Genomic DNA, 15,210 nt, shown 5'->3' with positions numbered 1-15,210 from the left:
TCCTCTGTAGGGGTCACAGATGATCGACGACTCTTTTTCTGGACCGACTCAGTATGGGTTTTTGTGGTCATCACAGAGCTAAAACAGCTCTGCTTTGATTTGTCTTGGTCTTTAATGCCAGCCTCTCTTTTTCCCTCCATCGAACCGCCTGGTGGGATTTTAGAGGACCCTGGCTTGATCTCACCGACCGACTTTGGTTCGGATCTTCATGTGAGAAGCGTACTTCTCTGCAGTATCGCCTGAGGAATAAGGTGACGTCTTCCTCTGGTACAAATGGGCTATACATACATACAACCAGATGAACCGACTCCTCACCGTAGAGGAGCACAAAGTGGAGACCGTCAAGACGGTCATCGGCCTGGTCCGCAACCTGCAATGCTTCATAGATGTTGTCACAACATGCTTTTGTGCAGAAGGTGATGGTGTACAGGCCCTTGTATTCCTGGTCTCGCAGACACAGGATGTCCTCCCTTCGGACCTGGAAAGCACCGCTCAGGATTTCGGCCACTATGTATCGCAGCGTCTTTCAAGACCGGAATTTTTCCGCAACCTCAATCCGGATGGATTGCTGTATATGGGTTTCCCCCTCCGCAAAACCGAAGGAGAACGGCATCTCCACGCACCAAGGCCTAATCCCGACCCCGAAAACCAAAAAGGATACCCACCCAACAAGATGAGCCTCCGATCCAGCCCGGGGAAGGGGACCTCAAATGCTTCCACGCCCAGATGTTCACGCTCCAAAATAACAAATGAAAAATGCTCCCAGCGATCAAGATCACTGACAAGCGCGATCGCTTCCCGTTGCCCAGGGACTAAGCCTATCCCCTATAGCAGCAAGGGGGCGCAACACAGGCTATAAACCTGTGTCGTCCCCCAAGGCCGAGGAATCGGGTACCCCAGGCACCTTCCAGCCAAGACCCCGTGTATCTTTTTCTTTTTTTTTTTCTTTTATTTTATCGAAAGCCCAAAGTCGTGCTCTCACCTCGTGCATCAAAATCGTGCAGCGTGCCACACAAAAATAGTGCACTAGGTCGCGGTCTATCGCAGGCCCTCTCCGAAGAGAAGAGCCCCCCACAAACCATTCCCAATCCCTCCGGGGCCGTTAAGCTCCTGCAAGGGACCGAGACCAGTGGCAACCCTCAGCCGAAGCCAAGGGTACGCCCATCTATGCTCCCGGCTTTCGCCTAGGCTGCCACCCAGGGCGTCAGCCAGGAGCTTCAACAAGGTCTGGACTCTCCCCGGAGGGAGAGCCCAAGGGGTTTGGCAGGGGGGTGAGGAACCAAAGTGGCCACACACACCCCCCCTAGACCTCAAGGAGGGGGTACCCGTTAGGGCGCCGCAACCCTTGAAAATCCTAGTGAACAAACAACGTGAAAAGTGCACACAGTGACATGAAAAATAAATAAGTAAAATGTTTTGCCCTTAAGGCCCGGACATTCGGCCGGAATTATAAAAATTCCTCGTATCTTCAGGGCCGAAGCCGAGCAAATAGAGGTGTGTGCTAAAATTGTGAGAAAGAAGTGCTTGTGCAAATGTGCCGTCACTCAGTGGGCCGGACACCCGTGAGTTTAGGCACCCCAGGGGCACCACCCCCCGGGGCACTCGCACTTTGGGCTTTCAACACAACTCGACCTGGATGGCATCGATCCAGCAGAGCTCAAAGGTAGCTTCACATGGGGTCTCGGTGCTCCCCCCATGTTCCGCCACCCAGGGTTGCTGTGTGGTTCTCCGTTCCGCTCAACGACCATGGCAAGCCATGGAAGGAGTACAGCCTGGAGCGTAGCTCTACAGGACTGAAGAACAGATACTACACTTGATCTTAGCCAAAGTGTATCCCTACACTTGATCTTAGCCAAAAGGCCGAGAAGCAATAACCCGCTCGGCCTCGACAACGGGCCGCTTATCGCCAATGCAGAGCACTTCTCAAGGCAACAGCCTACAGGCCCCAGCCATAGCCACAGTTCGGGAGGCTTCTTGCTCTCTCACAAAACAGGAAAAAACGTGCGCCCTACGCTCAGAAATCACCAGCATGCTCCTTTTCGTGTTCGCCATCTGCATAGCTCCGCCCACCATTGTTGGACACGCCTTTTCTTCGCACCAAAATTCCTGGTACCAAAGCACGCCAAGCATTAAAAATAAAAGGGAGTGAATGGAAAAGTTGTGAGGAAAAAAAAAAGGTATACAGCATTGTTGATTGTGATGTCACAGCCCCATTGTTGAGTGTTCCATCAGGGCCCTTGTGATGTCATCCAGTGACCTGACCTTACTTGACCTGACAAAGCTCTTGTGACACGTGCAGTGTTCCATCCATTGTCCAGACAAGGTAGGTCCAGCTGCATAGGAAATGCTGGACTACTTTTTAGCCTCCAAGTAATCCAGTTCAAAAGATCCACAAGAGGGAGACACAGGCAAACTTTACTCATTTATTAAAGCACTGGAAAAGCTAAATGGTTACATCCAGCCAACTCAGCAGCCCTCCCAGGTGTGCACAACAGGCCCAAATCAAACGTGGAGGTCCAAACACTTCCTTCAGGTGATAAGCCAATTAACCAATCAGTCTTAATTGGATCTAGGGTGTGAGGACACTGGCTGGCTGGGTTGCTTGGTGCTGGAACTAACCAACAGCTGATGCAATTAGGAGATTGACAGACTAGATGCAGGTATTATATGCAGAAAGCAGCACTGCACTGACTGAAGTGCAGACTCCTGAGGGAGGCAGGACACACACAACTTTCCACTTGCTTGCTGGAAGGATACTTGCAATCCATCAATTTCATTCTGTTTTTCATACTGGATTAGAAGGGGTGCACCGGTCCTGGAGGTACTGCAATACCAGGTTAATGCAAGGAGTGGACAGAGCAAGCTCTTTTTCCATCTCCCTGTTCGAAAAATCCATTTAATATATGGTCCCCAGATAGGGGACGTATCAGATATTAAACTGATAAGAACAGATTTTTTATTTTTTTTTTACCTTTCAGAATGGTAAGAAACATATTTCTCAGCATGCTATATATTAACCGCCTAACGCAGGATCGCGTTCCGGAGGCGGCAGCTCTGCGCACAGTCACGCATATATGCGTCATCTCGCGAGGCGCGAGATTTCCTGTGAACGCGCGCACACAGGCGCGCGTTTACAGGATCGGAAGGTAAGCGAGTGGATCTCCAGCCTGCAAGCGGCGATCGTTCGCTGGCAGGCTGAAGATGCGATTTTTTTAACCTCTAACAGGTATATTAGACGCTGTTTTGATAACAGCGTCTAAAATACCTGCTACCTGGTCCTCTGGTGGTCCCTTTTGCTTTGATCAACCACCAGAGGACACAGGCAGCTCAGTAATAAGTAGCACCACACTACACTACACCCCACCCCTGTCACTTATTAACCCCTGATCACCCCATATAGACTCCCTGATCACCCCCCTTTCATTGATCACCCCCTTGTAAGGCTCCATATAGACGTCCGTATGTTTTTTACGGATACATGGATCGGATCCGCAAAACACACACGGACGTCTAAATGGAGCCTTACAGGGGGGTGATCAATGACAGGGGGGTGATCACCCCATATAGACTCCCTGATCACCCCCCTGTCAGGCTCCATTCAGACGTCCGTATGTTTTTTACGGATACATGGATCGGATCTGCAAAACACATACGGACATCTGAATGGAGCCTTACAGGGGGGTGATCACCCCCCTGTAAGGCTCCATTCAGACATTTTTTTGGCCCAAGTTAGCGGAAATTTATATATTTTTTTTCTTACAAAGTCTCATATTCCACTAACTTGTGTCAAAAAATAAAATCTCACATGAACTCACCATACCCCTCACCGAATCCAAATGCGTAAAATTTTTTGACATTTATATTCCAGACTTCTTCTCACGCTTTAGGGCCCCTAAAATGACAGGGCAGTATAAATACCCCACATGAGACCCCATTTCGGAAAGGAGGCACCCCAAGGTATTCCGTGAGGGGCATATTGAGTCCATGAAAGATTGAAATTTTTGTCCCAAGTTAGCGGAAAGGGAGACTTTGTGAGAAAATACAAAACAAAATCAATTTCCGCTAACTTGTGCCCAAATTTTTTTTTTTCGATGAACTCGCCATTGATTACCTTGGGGTGTCTTCTTTCCAAAATGGGGTCACATGTGGGGTATTTATACTGCCCTGGCATTTTAGGGGCCCTAAAGCGTAAGAAGAAGTCTGGGATCCAAATGTCTAAAAATGCCCCCATAAAAGGAATGTGGGCCCCTTTGCGCATCTAGGCTGCAAAAAAGTGTCACACATCTGGTATCGCCGTACTCAGGAGAAGTTGGGGAATGTGTTTTGGGGTGTCATTTTACATATACCCATGCTGGGTGAGAGAAATATCTTGGTCAAATGCCAACTTTGTATAAAAAATTGGGAAAAGTTGTCTTTTGCCAAGATATTTATCTCACCCAGCATGGGTATATGTAAAATGACACCCCAAAACACTGCCCAACTTCTCCTGAGTACAGCGATACCAGATGTGTGACACTTTTTTGCAGCCTAGGTGGGCAAAGGGGCCCACATTCCAAAGAGCACCTTTAGGATTTCACAGGTCATTTTTTACACATTTTAATTTCAAACTACTTACCACACATTAGGGCCCCTAAATTGCCAGGGCAGTATAACTACCCAACAAGTGACCCCATTTTGGAAAGAAGACACCCCAAGGTATTCCGTGAGTGGCATGGCGAGTTCCTAGAATTTTTTATTTTTTGTCACAAGTTAGCGGAAAATGATTTATTTTTTTCTTACAAAGTCTCATATTCCACTAACTTGTGACAAAAAATAAAAAATTCTAGGAACTCGCCATGCCACTCACGGAATACCTTGGGGTGTCTTCTTTCCAAAATGGGGTCACTTGTGGGGTAGTTATACTGCCCTGGCAATTTAGGGGCCCTAATGTGTGGTAAGTAGTTTGAAATTAAAATGTGTAAAAAATGACCTGTGAAATCCTAAAGGTGCTCTTTGGAATCTGGGCCCCTTTGCCCACCTAGGCTGCAAAAAAGTGTCACACATGTGGTATTGCCGTACTCAGGAGAAGTTGGGCAATGTGTTTTGGGGTGTCATTTTACATATACCCATGCTGGGTGAGATAAATATCTTGGTCAAATGCCAACTTTGTATAAAAAAATGGGAAAAGTTGTCTTTTGCCAAGATATTTCTCTCACCCAGCATGGGTATATGTAAAATGACACCCCAAAACACATTGCCTAACTTCTCCTGAGTATGGCAATACCAGATGTGTGACACTTTTTTGCAGCCTAGGTGGGCAAAGGGGCCCACATTCCAAAGAGCACCTTTCGGATTTCACCGGACATTTTTTACAGATTTTGATTTCAAACTACTTCTCACGCATTTGGGCCCCTAAAATGCCAGGGCAGTATAACTACCCCACGGTATTTCGTGATGGGCATAGTGAGTTCATGGAAGTTTTTATTTTTTGTCATAAGTTAGTGGAATATGAGACTTTGTAAGAAAAAAGAATAAAAAATAAAAATCATCATTTTCCGCTAACTTGTGACAAAAAATAGAAAAAGTTCTATGAACTCACTATGCCCATCAGCGAATACCTTACGGTGTCTACTTTCCGAAATGGGGTCATTTGTGGGGTGTTTGTACTGTCTGGGCATTGTAGAACCTCAGAAAGTCAGAGCTGCTTCAAAAAGCAGAAATTCACATTTTTGTACCATAGTTTGTAAACGCTATAACTTTTACCCAAACCATTTTTTTTATCAAAGACACGTAAAACAATAAATTTAGAGAAAAATTTATATATGGATGTCGTTTTTTTTTGCAAAATTTTACAACTGAAAGTGAAAAATAACAAAAAAAGTAAAAATGTCAGCAGCAATGAAATACCACGAAATGAAAGCTCTATTAGTGAGAAGAAAAGGAGGCAAAATTCTTTTGGGTGGTAAGTTGCATGACCGAGCAATAAATGCTGAAAGTAGTGTAGTGCAGAAGTGTAAAAAGTGGCCTGGTCATTAAGGGTGTTTAAGCTAAGGGGGCTGAGGTGGTTAAAAACGTCTGAGCTCATATTACTTCACCGTTCATCTTTATGGCGTATATTGAATTCTTTTTTTTTTTTCCTTTATTTTATTTTCAAAAAAGGATACCCTGTCCCTATATACAATACCATGATCTCCACTTTTTGTGTTTCCATACACCTTCACTATCTAAACCACCACCGTGCTTTCTATCACAACAATATATGATATACAACCTTGATAAAATTAATCTTACACAATCCTTTTCAGCCACCGACTCTCTTTTAAACACACATAAATTCCTAACATCCCATAAACTTTCCAACACACATACCACTATAAACCATAGCAACCTTGAATTCAATTTCCCACTTGCTCCAAGCCCAAACATTGCAACTTCCCAATTCATACACTTAACCCCTGTCAAACCTTTAACCATAGCTCCCATTCCCTTCCATACCTGCTGAGCATACTTACAATTCCAAAACAAATGCAACACACTTTCTATTTCACACAAAAATGTAAGGTAGGACAGCACCACTTACTTGAATACACTCAAGCAACTTTGCGGCGGTGCTCGTGGCGTCAGGTCTCGGCCTCTGAGACCCCCAATGTACCAGCAAAAAATGAAGAAGGTCACGGCACTCCAGAAGCAGATTCAATGTGTTTTAATGTATGTAGCTTGATAAAGACTGTTGTCGAAAAGTTGCTGCTGAATATCTGGTGGATTAAAACACATTGAAACACTTTCTATTTCACCACATCCTTCTCTCAGACAAACATCAGACTTGACTAAATCTCTTTTTCTAAACCTCTCTCACAGGCAAAATATTCTGCAAACTCATCCATACTACATCTTTCTGTCTATTAGACACGCCCTTTATTTGCAAATTCTTCCACACACTTTCAGCTACATTTGACCTTAAATTCATTATATCACAGACAACTTCATTCTTACATATTTCATTCATTACCTTCTTCTTGTTTTTAAAATCCTCCATTTTAAAAGCCAACAAATCATGCTTTCTTATGAAACTCTCTATCACCATATACCATTTAGGACACTTAAAAGCAACCGGTACTCTAGCATCTCTTTTCTTCTACTTCAATCCAATCAACATCCACCCTGCCGTATAACTCATCATATATGCACATTTATTCTTCCTCCCATTCATTACTACAAACATCTTAATGTATGCTATCCCCAGAAACAACCCCAAATTTGGTAAACTAAGTCCTCAATTCTCTTTCACTTTGTACACATGTTCTCTCTTCAATTTCTCCATCCTACTACCCCATAAAAAGGTTAAAATCATTTTCTCTACTTTCTTTACTTTCATACCATTCCCTGGAAACACTCCAAACACAAACCATACTAAAGGTAAAACAACCGACTTAACAATTAACACTTTCCCAGTCAAACTTAAATCTCTCAATCTCCAAAAATTAAACTTCCTTTCAATCCTTTTCCCGCATTCATCCCAACTTTCATTTCCCTTCAGATCCTCATTCAAGAAAACACCCAACACTTTTATCGCCCCATCTTCATGATTCACATCTTCCAATCTCATTTGACTATCACCAAAACATTTAAAAGAACACTTATTCCAATTCACTCTAAAACCCAATGCACCGCAAAATAAATGCAAAATTAATCTTGCCCTCCTCATTGCTGGCACATTATTATTTATAATAACGACATCATCCATATATCCCAAAACATTAACATACTTACCCCCACTACCCGGAACTAACATACCCCTCATCACTTTATCTTTTCTAATCAAACACATCAATACCTCTATAACACTTATAAACAGTACAGAAGACATGGGACATCCCTGTCTTACCCCTGACTGTACACTTATCTTCTTACTTAAATGACCATTCACCAAAATCTCACTAGACACTCCATCATATAAACTTTTAACACACTTCACAAAACAATCCGGATACCCCATCACTTCCAATACCTTAAACATATACTCATGCGATACCCGATCAAAGGCCTTTTCAAAATCAATCGTTAACACCATACACTTCTGTCTTCTGTCCATACAATCCCCAATCACATCTCTTAGCAAAATTAAATTCTCCATCATACTTCTTCCAGGTACAGCACATACTTGGTCCTCACCTATAACAAACATCCCAACCTGCAAAAACTCATTTCAGGGAGGTTTTCTTTTTTTTTCTTTCACAAACTTTTTATTACATTTTCCAGACATATGCAGTATCTGCACACTTTGCTCTATGGTGTGGAGGACTGGGCTCATTACCCTGCCCCAAATTATCATATTTATGTATATGATTAAAGGGATTCTGTCACCACCTATAAGCCCTGTGTGCTAAACATATGCTCATGTCCAGTGTAGCATTCTGATTTCTAAGGTGGCCTTATAAAAGCTATTTGTGGCTTTATTCTGCGGAAAAACTGGTTTTACTAACCTGTCAATCATTGAATTAAGGTGCCCAAGCAGGAGAGCTCTGTGGATGTATGGTGCCCGGCCGCACGCATCTCCATTCGTGCCCAGCACCGCCTTCTACTCCTCAGTGCCGCCTCTCCATCCCTCCCCCTCCTCCCGCTTTGAGATCCCGCGCGTGCGCACAGGCTCAGCCTGATGCGCCGTTGCGGACTGCTGGCATCGGCTTCTTCTTGCACTGTGCGCATGCGCCGAGAAGGGGACACTGCTACAGGTTGCCGGAAAGGTTTACTGCGAGTAAACTAGAGATGGGAAGTTCGGATCTTTCACATGAATCCGTTCATGAATCTATCTTCGGTTCATTCGCTGAGCTGACAAGAAGCAAGTGAACCGAAGCTTAGGTTGCGCAATGCGCATGCGCGGATGCTTCCATTCACTTGCTGAGTCGGCTCTTGGTCTGAGTCAGGAAGTTTATTCTTTAAAACCCTGTGTGTAATTATCTACCCCACTGTAGGAAAAAAACAAGCATCCAGGGGGGGTGAATTTAACACTGGGGTAAATATAATTAAAATGGAGGGTTAAATGTGTAAATGTATTTAAAAAAATACATCTCTCTCAATAGTTCTATAGCTACTGAATGAGACAGAAGAAGGGATGCCTTTAACATATATATCTCCTTGAGAAGCCAATTTGACCCTAAAGGGTTAATTCAACCTGTAAAGTAAACTCTCTGTCCTGTCACTTCTCTTATCTCTCTGCTCTGCTATCAGTAAACCTTTCCGGGATATATTGTCTCACATGAGGGTGTCAGGGAGCCGCTATCTAATAGCGGGAGACTCCCTGAACCTCCGGGAGACTTGAGATCCCTGCTATTACCTTATCCACAACCCCACGCATACGATTTGCCAAGAACTTACTAAAAACCTTACAATCAGCATTCAACAAAGTTATCGGCCTCCAATTCTCCACTCTTTTCTTCTCACCTTTCTTAAAAATCAACACTACCACTCCTTCTTTTATTGTCTTACTTAGCTCTCCTCTTTGCCACATGTACTTACACACTTCAAACAAATCCTCTCCTATCCATTCCCAAGCTCTCACATATAACTCACTTGGAATCCCATCTTTCCCAGGCGTTTTGTTCTTCTTTGCATCAAAAACAATCTTCCTAATCTCATTCATACTCATTTCATTATACATTTCCTCCCTATCTTCCATGCTTAACTTATTATCTAAACACCTTAAAACATCCTGCATTAAACTTTTATCCACACCTTTTCCGCATACAAAGTTGAGTAAAATTCTTCTACTACTTTCACAATCTCATCCCCACTTACACACTGATCTTCTCCATTAATAATCTCATTCATATCTTCTTTCTTTCCACATATCTTCTTAAAGAAAAACCTAGTACATTTTTCATGATTCTTCTAAAAATTGTACTTTAGAACGAAATATAATTTATTTTCCTTTCTTCTCCATTACCTGCTTCATTTTTTCCTTTGCATTCACTAATAAATCTTCTACATTTACACCTAATCTACCTAGTTTTCTCAACCATTCGATTCTCATACACAAATCCTTATATTCATTCCTCACTAACCTTGCTTTCTTATAACCCCACTTTCTAAAAAAACCTTTTATTCTCTTTTTCACCCAGTCCCACCACTCTAACACGTCCTCACATTCCTCCTTCCTTCTCCTCCATTTCATATATTCAACCTTAAAATATTTCATTACATTCTTATCATCCAGTAATTTAACATTTAACTTCCACAATCCTCTCCCATAGACACTTTCCATATTCCCTTCCACACAACACCTTAAACTCATATGATCAGAGAAGCATACATCCTCCTGCCAATATTTAATGCATTTTATATTTTTTGATAAAAAAACAAAATCTATCCTAGATTCAATACCCCCTGCCTCTGATTTATAAGTACACGGTGGTGGTCTCCCCATCATGGATTCAGCTGCATCTAAAAGAGAAAAGTCACTAATTAGTTTTCCTAACATACAACCTGACACATCTTTTTTCTCTCCTTCTAACGCACAATTGGTCACCCACCATTATTGTTTCCATTCTCCCTACCAAAAACACATTCAGCTTTTCCAACAGACTCACCCAATCCTCTTTTTTCGTTGACCCATAGACATTAATTATTCTAAATTTCCATTCTTTACACTTAATCACCGCCAACATACATCTCCCAGCTTCCACCACTGTATAAGAATCCACATACATACTATTATTTTTTAACAAAATCCCTATACCCGAGTTTCTATTTTCACTTGATCCTGACCATAATGATTCCCCATACACCCATTCACCCTTATCTACCGCTTCATCTATTCCACATTCTTGCACACATATTATATCCACAGTCAGATTTTTTAGAAAATCAAAAATTGATGTCCTTCTCGCTTTGGACTTGAGAAGCCGAACATTCAAGGATAAGACATTATAGCGAGCTTTGTCCCCCATGATTGGATCTTTTTAAAGGTGTAATTTTCCACTCCCCATCTCTTACTCAACCTTCTTCTCCTTGAAGGGGGTAATCGCACCCGAAGCCCTGAGACATAACTTCGTCCAAAAACGAATGTTCATTAGCTCTCTCAGAGCCTGGATACATTTCTCTAGGACTTGCCCCTTCACTCAAAGGGGATTCCATGCTAGGTCTTTTAATAGACAAGTCCAAGCCCGACTCCTCTGGCTCTCTTATTATTTTTGAAGAAGCTCCCTGATTCTCCTCCTCTCCTCCCACTTGCTCTCTATTCCAAGGCATCTCTGGAGACCTGGACAAAGAAGTATCCATCTCTCCTTCTCCTTGCAGCCCAGTAATAACGTCTGACGGTAATACCAAGTCCACCACTGGTAGAGAAACATCCATTTCTCCTTTGTTTTCTCCTCCTTCCTCCACAAGACCCTCCTCGCCTCCAACACTTTTATTGGCATCACTGGTTTTAGGATCATTCAAACTCTGTAGTTGATACCTTTCAGGAACCGGAGTCCATGTTTTAGGCTTAGGTCTAATATTCAGAGGACACGCTCTGAAGAGGTGCCCCTCCTGACCACAAACATTGCATACCGGGTCATTAGGACACACTCTGGCCACATGCCCGTCCTTATTACACTTTATGCATTTAACCGAAGCTTCCGTACATTCTTCTATCACATGCCCAAAGCTTCTACACCTTCGGCAAAAAAGTGGATTGCCAGGGAAAAACAGGAAACCTTTATCCCTTCCGATGGCAAATGTTAATGGCGGATAACACAAACCACCTGGGCTTGTCACGTCACCCTTAAATTTAACAAAATACTTATATTTCCCTGTCCAAATTCCTTCCAAATTCCGAACCTTGTGGGAAAACCGTATTTGTTCGCAATATCTGCTAAAAAAAGCGGTAATATTGTCCAAGGGCACATAAGGGTTATGCATAAAGACGTCATCATTAAATAGTAAGGTAAAAGTAACCCCATCAAACTCGGGATCCTTCTCGTATCCCCTCAGGAACACAAATAAATTATGGCAAGCTGGAGAGTTATTAAAGACCAGGGTAAAACATCCTTTCCTTGGGTCTTGCAAGCACAGAATATAGTTTTTACTCACGTGAAGACGTTTAAACAGCACTTCCTTGACCAGAAATTCCAGCGTGAATATTCCTCTCTTTGCCTCCTCGATATTGATCCGAAATCCATTTTTGACCCGATATTCTCCTGCCCCTGCAGAGCGAATCGTCACTCCCATGTTGATCGCCTCCCCGACCCTCAGCCTTGGCTACGTCCGGACATTCCTTGATCGTAGCCAAAAGGCCGAGAAGCGATAACCTGAAAGGGTTCGCAGTACAGGCCGATGGTCCCCAATGCAGAGCACTTCTGAAGGCAATAGACTACAGGCCCCAGACCCACACACAGTCCGGGAGGCTTCTTTCTCTCACAAACCAGGGAAAACGTGCGTGCGTCCTACGCTCAGAAATCACCAGCATGCTCCTCTTCGTGTTCGCTATCTGCATAGCTCCGCCCACCCGCAACTTTTGGACACGCCTTTTCTTCGCACGCAATTCCTGGTGCCAAAGCACGCCAAGCAGAAAACATGATATGAAGAGTAGTGAAAGAAAAAATAAATAAAGGGGGTATGCATTGTTGATTGTGATGTCACGGCCCCATTGTTGAGTGTTCCATCAGGGCCCTTGTGATGTCATCCAGTGACTTGACCTCTTTGACCTCTTGACCTGACAAGGCTCTTGTGACACGTGCAGTGTTCCGTCCATTGTCCAGACAAGGTAGGTCCAGCTGCATAGGAAGTACTGGACTACTTTTTAGCCTCCAAGTAATCCAGTTCAAAAGATCCACAAGAGGGAGACACAGGCAAACTTTACTCATTTATTGAAGCACTGGAAAAGCTAAATGGTTACATCCAGCCAACTTGATACAAAAAGGGTCAATTGCCTGCCAGGGACAACTCAGCAGCCCTCCCAGGTGTGCACAACAGGCCCAAATCAAACGTGGAGGTCCAAACACTTCATTCAGGTGATAAGCCAATTAACCAATCAGTCTTAATTGGATCTAGGGTGTGAGTACACTGGCTGGCTGGGTTGCTTGGTGCTGGAACTAACCAACAGCTGATGCAATTAGGAGATTGACAGACTAGATGCAGGTATTATATGCAGAAAGCAGCACTGCACTGACTGGGCAGACAGAGGAGAAGCTGAAGTGCAGACTCCTGAGGGAGGCAGGACACACACAACTTTCCACTTGCTTGCTGGCTGGAAGGATGTTTGCAATCAATCAATTTCATTCTGGATTAGAAGGGGTGCACCGGTCCTGGAGGTACTGCAATACCAGGTCAATGCGTGGAGTAGACAGAGCAAGCTCTTTTTCCATCTCCCTGTTCAAAAAATCCATTTAATATATGGTCCCCAGATAGGGGATGTATCAGATATTAACCGCCTCACGTCCGCCCATAGGATATAAACGTCCTATGGGTGGACGTCTATTTCTGACAGCACGTTTTAAAACATCCTGTCAGAAATAGCAGCTGCACGCTAATCGTGCAGCTGCTGATCGGGTTGCCCGCTGTCAGTGACAGCAGGGCAACCCTAAGACAAGGCAGGGACAGTGCCCAGGTGTCCCTGCCTTCACGATCGCTGCAGACACAGCGCTCACCGAGCGCTGTGTCTGCAGAGCAGGAAGCGCTGTGCGCTTCCTGTTCCGGCCTGGCGGTCATGTGACCGCCGTGACCGGAGAGTGCAGGGGCTGTGTGAGGTCTCTCAGAGACCTCGATCAGCCCTGCTGTGAGGCTGTACAGCGCTGGATTGCTGCTGTACAGCCTCTATAGGGGTGCATTTGTCCTGTAACTGGGGCTACTATGTCAGCCCCAGTTACAGGAGAAATCAACTGTGAAAAAAAAAAGAAAAAGTGAAGTAAATGTCCCCCAGAGGTCTTGTATGACCTTATGGGGGACGAAAAGTGTAAAAAAAAATAAAAAAAATAAAGGGTTGAAAAAATAAAATAAAATAAAGTTTCACATGTAAAAAAAAAAAAAGTTCCCAAGTTAGGAATAAAAAAAAAAAAATTAAAATAGAAAAAATAAAGTAAAATAGACATATTTAGTATTGCCGCGTCCGTAAAAACCAGCTCTATAAAAATATCACATGACCTAACCCCTCGGATGAACACCGTAAAAAATAAATAAAAAAAACTGTGTCAAAACAAGCAATTTTTGTCACCTTGCATCACAAAAGGTGCAACACCAAGTGATCAAAAACGCGTATGTCCCACAAAATGGTACCAATAAAACAGTCACCTCATCCCGCAAAAAATGAGCCCCTACATAAGAAAATCTCTCAAAAAATAAAAAAACTATAGCTCTTAGAACATGGAGACACTAAAACATAATTTTTTTGGTTTCAAAAATGCGATTATTGTGTTAAAGTGAAACAAATAAAAAAAAGTATACATATTAGGTATTGCCGCGTCCGTAAAAACCAGCTCTATAAAAATATCACATGACCTAACCCCTCGGGTGAACACCGTAAAAAAAAAAAAAAAAAAACTGTGTCAAAACAAGCAATTTTTGTCACCTTGCATCACAAAAGGTGCAACACCAAGTGATCAAAAACGCGTATGTCCCACAAAATGGTACCAATAAAACCGTCACCTCATCCCGCAAAAAATGAGCCCCTACATAAGAAAATCTCTCAAAAAATAAAAAAACTATAGCTCTCAGAACATGGACACATTAAAACATAATTTTTTGGTTTCAAAAATGCTATTATTGTGTAAAACTTTAATAAATGAGAAAAAGTATACATATTAGGTATCGCTACGTCCGTAACAATCTGCTCTATAAAAATGTCACTTGACTGAACCCCTAAGGTGAACGCTGTAAAAATAAATAAATAGAAACTGTGCTAAAACAACCAATTTTTTGGTCACCTTGCCCCATAAAGTGTTATATTGAATGATCAAAAAATCATATGTACCCAAAAATAGTACTAATAAAACTGGCACCTTATCCCCTAGTTTCCAAAATGGGGTCACTTCTTGGGAGTTTCTACTGTAAGGGTGCATCAGGGGGCTTCAAATGGGACATGGCATCTAAAAACCATGTGGAGTTCCTTTCCTTCTGCGCCCTGCCGTGTGCCCATACAGCAGTTTACGACCACATGTGGGGTGTTTCTGTAAACCGCAGAATCTGGGTAATAAATATTGAGTTTTGTTTGGCTGTTAACCATCGATGTGTTAGAGAAAAAAATTGATTAAAATG

The 15,210-nt window shown here is 43.0% G+C and overlaps 1 non-coding gene and 1 pseudogene across 1 annotated transcript; both read right to left on the bottom strand.

Moving 5' to 3' along the window:
* Positions 1-2,799: 2,799 nt before the first annotated feature.
* LOC120984449 lies at positions 2,800-2,995 on the bottom strand. Its single transcript, XR_005775264.1, has one exon. It is a non-coding gene; the product is annotated as a U2 spliceosomal RNA (small nuclear RNA).
* A 10,261-nt stretch (positions 2,996-13,256) lies between these two features.
* Positions 13,257-13,354, bottom strand: LOC120984451 (annotated as a pseudogene).
* Between the last annotated feature and the right edge of the window lie 1,856 nt (positions 13,355-15,210).

Source organism: Bufo bufo, unplaced genomic scaffold (genome assembly GCF_905171765.1).
Source record: "Bufo bufo unplaced genomic scaffold, aBufBuf1.1, whole genome shotgun sequence".
In the NCBI taxonomy this organism is placed as follows: domain Eukaryota; kingdom Metazoa; phylum Chordata; class Amphibia; order Anura; family Bufonidae; genus Bufo; species Bufo bufo.
The sequence above is the reverse complement of the archived record's forward strand: the minus strand, read 5'-3'. Positions and strand labels throughout refer to the sequence as shown.